This window comes from Myotis brandtii, unplaced genomic scaffold, assembly GCF_000412655.1.
Source record: "Myotis brandtii unplaced genomic scaffold, ASM41265v1 scaffold813, whole genome shotgun sequence".
Classification (NCBI taxonomy): Eukaryota; Metazoa; Chordata; class Mammalia; order Chiroptera; family Vespertilionidae; genus Myotis; species Myotis brandtii.
Window position 1 is genome coordinate 1 of NW_005371287.1, and position 6,923 is coordinate 6,923.

Sequence of the window (6,923 nt, forward strand, 5' to 3'; positions counted from 1 at the left end):
TTTGATTACTATTATTATTGGTAAACAAGAGGGAAAAAACTTAAAGGTTAATAAAGTCTGCAAAGTACCTGTGAGTTACTCCCTTATTTGTAACTTGCCACCCCCCATTTTAGACAGATGGTGGGGAGCTTGCGGATGAAAATTTAGTGAGCGCACGTGACTTGAGCTCGTAAAGAACGTGAGCTGATGTTGTTTTCATAGACGAGGAAGTGGAGACTTAGGGGAAGTGACGTCTGAGTTTCTGGAGCAAATTCGGATGCGGTCAGAACCCCAACGAGGCCTCAGGCTCCCAGCCCAGGCTGCTCCCAGGACCCCGCACCGCCTCTCCCCGCTCACCTGGGGGCAGAGGCGAGGCCCTTCTTCTCGGCTCTCACCGGGAGGCGCACCTGCTTTGAGCCTGACAGGGTCTCCTCCTGGCATCAGTGCTGCTGGTCTGAGGCAGGGGAGGAGACTGGAACTGAAGAGCGATTGTTTTAGGTTGAACGGCAGCCGAGGGCTCACTCCTCTTCTCCCTCCGTTCTCACCCAGATGGTCCCCTCGGACTATTTAAAAAAAAAAAAATCTAAGGGCGCGATGTGATCATCGCTCTCCCCATACGTTTAAGCGGACGTTTCTGAGTCCTGCCTGTGATGGAGTTCTGCTGAACGCCGTCTGGAAGGGAAAAGGCCGGAGGACTGGAAAGTAGAAATGCAGTCGCTTGTAAGTGACTTCCTTGGCTTATTGCCGTGAGAAAAGTTAGCTGACAAGAGTGAATCTTCAAAGAATTAATTTACGAACCTACACGTCCCACACTGCAGCCTCAGCGGAAAGAGCGGAGAAGCGGAGAAAGTGCTGAGCGCAGGGAAGTCACTGATGGCCTCCACCTCGCAGGGCGGCCAGCCCCGTCAGCATCCGGAGCGGGACTGTGGCCCTGGGGGACGGTCAGCATCCCCGGAGCGGGACTGGGGGACGGTCAGCATCCGGAGCGGGACTGGGGGACGGTCAGCATCCGGAGCGGGACTGGGGGACGGTCAGCATCCGGAGCGGGACTGGGGGACGGTCAGCATCCGGAGCGGGACTGGGGGACGGTCAGCATCCGGAGCGGGACTGGGGGACGGTCAGCATCCGGAGCGGGACTGGGGGACGGTCAGCATCCGGAGCGGGACTGGGGGACGGTCAGCATCCGGAGCGGGACTGGGGGACGGTCAGCATCCGGAGCGGGACTGGGGGACGGTCAGCATCCGGAGCGGGACTGGGGGACGGTCAGCATCCGGAGCGGGACTGGGGGACGGTCAGCATCCGGAGCGGGACTGGGGGACGGTCAGCATCCGGAGCGGGACTGGGGGACGGTCAGCATCCGGAGCGGGACTGGGGGACGGTCAGCATCCGGAGCGGGACTGGGGGACGGTCAGCATCCGGAGCGGGACTGGGGGACGGTCAGCATCCGGAGCGGGACTGGGGGACGGTCAGCATCCGGAGCGGGACTGGGGGACGGTCAGCATCCGGAGCGGGACTGGGGGACGGTCAGCATCCGGAGCGGGACTGGGGGACGGTCAGCATCCGGAGCGGGACTGGGGGACGGTCAGCATCCGGAGCGGGACTGGGGGACGGTCAGCATCCGGAGCGGGACTGGGGGACGGTCAGCATCCGGAGCGGGACTGGGGGACGGTCAGCATCCGGAGCGGGACTGGGGGACGGTCAGCATCCGGAGCGGGACTGGGGGACGGTCAGCATCCGGAGCGGGACTGGGGGACGGTCAGCATCCGGAGCGGGACTGGGGGACGGTCAGCATCCGGAGCGGGACTGGGGGACGGTCAGCATCCGGAGCGGGACTGGGGGACGGTCAGCATCCGGAGCGGGACTGGGGGACGGTCAGCATCCGGAGCGGGACTGGGGGACGGTCAGCATCCGGAGCGGGACTGGGGGACGGTCAGCATCCGGAGCGGGACTGGGGGACGGTCAGCATCCGGAGCGGGACTGGGGGACGGTCAGCATCCGGAGCGGGACTGGGGGACGGTCAGCATCCGGAGCGGGACTGGGGGACGGTCAGCATCCGGAGCGGGACTGGGGGACGGTCAGCATCCGGAGCGGGACTGGGGGACGGTCAGCATCCGGAGCGGGACTGGGGGACGGTCAGCATCCGGAGCGGGACTGGGGGACGGTCAGCATCCGGAGCGGGACTGGGGGACGGTCAGCATCCGGAGCGGGACTGGGGGACGGTCAGCATCCGGAGCGGGACTGGGGGACGGTCAGCATCCGGAGCGGGACTGGGGGACGGTCAGCATCCGGAGCGGGACTGGGGGACGGTCAGCATCCGGAGCGGGACTGGGGGACGGTCAGCATCCGGAGCGGGACTGGGGGACGGTCAGCATCCGGAGCGGGACTGGGGGACGGTCAGCATCCGGAGCGGGACTGGGGGACGGTCAGCATCCGGAGCGGGACTGGGGGACGGTCAGCATCCGGAGCGGGACTGGGGGACGGTCAGCATCCGGAGCGGGACTGGGGGACGGTCAGCATCCGGAGCGGGACTGGGGGACGGTCAGCATCCGGAGCGGGACTGGGGGACGGTCAGCATCCGGAGCGGGACTGGGGGACGGTCAGCATCCGGAGCGGGACTGGGGGACGGTCAGCATCCGGAGCGGGACTGGGGGACGGTCAGCATCCGGAGCGGGACTGGGGGACGGTCAGCATCCGGAGCGGGACTGGGGGACGGTCAGCATCCGGAGCGGGACTGGGGGACGGTCAGCATCCGGAGCGGGACTGGGGGACGGTCAGCATCCGGAGCGGGACTGGGGGACGGTCAGCATCCGGAGCGGGACTGGGGGACGGTCAGCATCCGGAGCGGGACTGGGGGACGGTCAGCATCCGGAGCGGGACTGGGGGACGGTCAGCATCCGGAGCGGGACTGGGGGACGGTCAGCATCCGGAGCGGGACTGGGGGACGGTCAGCATCCGGAGCGGGACTGGGGGACGGTCAGCATCCGGAGCGGGACTGGGGGACGGTCAGCATCCGGAGCGGGACTGGGGGACGGTCAGCATCCGGAGCGGGACTGGGGGACGGTCAGCATCCGGAGCGGGACTGGGGGACGGTCAGCATCCGGAGCGGGACTGGGGGACGGTCAGCATCCGGAGCGGGACTGGGGGACGGTCAGCATCCGGAGCGGGACTGGGGGACGGTCAGCATCCGGAGCGGGACTGGGGGACGGTCAGCATCCGGAGCGGGACTGGGGGACGGTCAGCATCCGGAGCGGGACTGGGGGACGGTCAGCATCCGGAGCGGGACTGGGGGACGGTCAGCATCCGGAGCGGGACTGGGGGACGGTCAGCATCCGGAGCGGGACTGGGGGACGGTCAGCATCCGGAGCGGGACTGGGGGACGGTCAGCATCCGGAGCGGGACTGGGGGACGGTCAGCATCCGGAGCGGGACTGGGGGACGGTCAGCATCCGGAGCGGGACTGGGGGACGGTCAGCATCCGGAGCGGGACTGGGGGACGGTCAGCATCCGGAGCGGGACTGGGGGACGGTCAGCATCCGGAGCGGGACTGGGGGACGGTCAGCATCCGGAGCGGGACTGGGGGACGGTCAGCATCCGGAGCGGGACTGGGGGACGGTCAGCATCCGGAGCGGGACTGGGGGACGGTCAGCATCCGGAGCGGGACTGGGGGACGGTCAGCATCCGGAGCGGGACTGGGGGACGGTCAGCATCCGGAGCGGGACTGGGGGACGGTCAGCATCCGGAGCGGGACTGGGGGACGGTCAGCATCCGGAGCGGGACTGGGGGACGGTCAGCATCCGGAGCGGGACTGGGGGACGGGAGCACAGAGCCTGGAAACAAGCAGACTGTGTGCCTGCAGATTTGAGGTTCAGGTGTACCCCTGAGCTTCGAATGAAAAACAGGCAAAGCCAAATGATTTGCAAATGGAATAAGTCCTCAGTCCTTCGGAGTTTGGTAAACCAGAGTTGCCAAGGGGTCCGTCTGAAAGAAGGCCTATTCCATGGGCAGAGCTGGGCAGACTCAGGTTTTGCATGTTTGGTTCTTCACCGGATTTGTGGGACCCTGGCTCCTCGGATCGCAGGGCCTCTTATTGTTTAGCCACATAAAATGGCGACAACGATGCCCATCTTACATCGTTGCTCTGAAGGTAAGTAAAACGATGTGTGCAAATCACCCAGCACAGCCACGCACCGCGTGCTGACACATTAAAAAATGGTGGCTGCTAGTTAAGGTAATCATTTAGTAAACACACAATCACGTTATCTTCATGTCAACGCTGCATTAAAAAAAGTGAATGCGTCAAACCAAGAGCTCCAGAAATTAAGCATTCCTTCAACATCTGGGCCAAGTAATTAATTCTCATATTCATAGGCTTTGGTGACACATTATCAAGTAATGTAGGCCTCTTGTGAATTATAACTTTTTAATTAACTCATCTCATGGGTGCTGATGAGTGCTAAGTTATAGCTTCATTTGCATATATTCGAAGGGGAAAATGGTGTGCCTCAGGAGGCCCGTACAGAGGTCCTCCCAGATTTCGCCCTCAAGCAGCTCTGTCCCTCCTCCCAGGCTGTCTTGTGCCACAGACCTAAGATTTCTCTGTGGCTTTTACTGATCCTGGCCAGGCAGACAAGTCCTGTGGTCATCTCTCCCTTTGCGGGATTTAAGAGAGATCTTTCCCTCTCCCTCTTCTCCTCTGCCAGCCCCACTTTGCCCCTGGCCATTCTCATGGGATCAGAGCCAAATGCTATCCACGTGGCTCAGGAGAAAGGTCTTTTGGGCTCGGCACCGGCCAGCGTTGGGTTAAGTCTTGGCACTGAGAGCTGTTTGCCGGTTATGTCCTGGGGGGTATTCTCCACCCTCTCTGACCCTCTGTTTCCTCTCGGAGAAAGATGGGTGACAGAAGAGCCACTCTACCAGGTCGTGGTAAGAGCTGGAAAGATGACATACGTTCAACTGAATTGCTCTGTTCCTTCAAAGGGATGGGCGTGCATTGCCAGGAACAATGAGACCATTTCTTTGAATGGGACTCTCTTTCCTGACTTCTTCCCATAAAGAGGGAAACGCAGCTCGGAGAGAAGTAGAAAGGGTGCCGGGCGGGCCTGCGGTGGCTGCCGCGGCTCTGTCATTCCCTCCTGCTCACGAGGGCCACTAGCGAGACTGGGAGAAGTGATGAGTGGGGGAGGGGACACGCCCCGAGGGGGGGTGTCAGGGCATTGCCTGAGCCCGGGCATCGCTGCTGTGTGCTGTGTGAGCCTGGGGAATGTGCATCACCTCTCTGAGCCTCGTTTCCTTGGCTGTAGAACTGAGGGTGGTGAGTAACAGCACTTTCTCACAAAATAGCTGCTGGGATCCGCTAAGAAAGCGGGTGAAGGGGTTTGTCCAGTGCGAGGTGCCGCGCGGATGGTGCTTGTTGCTGTCGATGACCCCGCCGCCGCCCAGCTCCGTCCCGAAGGGAAGACGTGCGCTGCTCAGTGCAGCCGTGGTCGCAGGCGGCTTTCCCTCAAGCAGCGACCATGTCATCTCCCCGAGCTTCCAGCCTGAGGCACAATCCAGGCCCAGCCTCCTCCTTGGGGCCGTGCCTGCCACGGGATGTTGGGGTGACTCAGGAGACTGCTCTAAGCTGAGTGCCCCCTTGAACTAGGGGCTTTAGGGTTGCAAAGTGCAATCAGACCATCTGAGGTTAAAATCCAGTTTTCTTGACTCAAATTCAAGTTTTTCAAACACTCCCCCTCCCCCCTTTTTTAAACCGAAAAGCTCCCAGAAAACCTAGCTGGCTTCTTGGGCATGAGCTAGCCCTCCTGGGGAGGGGGCATTGGGAGGGACCGCGGGTAAGTGAGACATGCGGGTTGGATTTGCCCCATGATGCGCACGCGTGAGGATGGAGAGAGGACAGCTTAGACATGAGGACCTGGGGTTCCCTCCCAAACGCCAAGCAGTCTGGGGAGAGCGAGGTGCCTGAGAGGAAGCCTCCTTGCCCCGGGCGGGCGGAGCGTCTGGTGTGGAGGAGCACAGCCGGCTGAGCCCCTGTCAGGCCTCCCACGGGCTCCTCCCAACGCCCTCCTGTCCCCGCGCCTGTCACTCAGCCCCTGAGCCACACCGCGGGGCGCGCATCCTCATCTCAGACGACGTGGAAGCCAAGGCAACTACGTGAGCTCTTCCAATCCTGCGTGACGCCCGCAGGCCTCTTGTTATGAAAACAACATTTCACAGGTAAATGGTCAGAGCTGTGAGCTTTCCTTCGTTCCTCCCTTTGTTAACTTGAACTTAATTTTCCAGTATCGGGTGCTTTGTCCTTTAATTGTCAACATGAGATTGGTCCAATCTCAATCTCTCTCTCTCTCTCTCTCTCTCTCTCTCTCTCCCTCTTTTGTTGTTAACTGTTTGAATTCTGGCCATGACAAATTCTAAGTTCAAATAGTATTGCTGACCACATTAAATAAAAGTTTAAAAGTATTTAGGAGAATGTGAGGAGAAAGAGGGGGCGATTTTTATGTTTTTAAAGGGGGGAGGTTATTTTAAAAGTCCAGAGAGGCCAGACCAGAAGCGGAATCTCATCATGCCCTCGACTCTCTGGGGCGGAGACTCCTCCAGGCGAGATGCGCACTGTTGTGTAGACGCACGTTCAGACACACGTAGAGCCGGAGGGCCCCTCATCCCTCCCTCTCAGAGACACGGCCTTCTCCTTCGTGACTCCAGACGCCCTGGAGGAGGCCACCTCTCCCGGCAAGGGGGATCCCCTGGATCCGGGGGGCCGAGCCCTGGTCCTGGCATCTCGGAGTGAACAGTGCACTTCCGGGGCATCTGAACTTGCATTCACAGCAGCATGCTTAAGAAGGCGGCGTGACCTGGTTTTTCCCTTTGTAAGCACGTTGCGATGAATCCACAAAACACTCATGTCTTTCCGTAGCATCTGGTGGCTCGCTTGCCTGGTGGTGTTATTCCCAA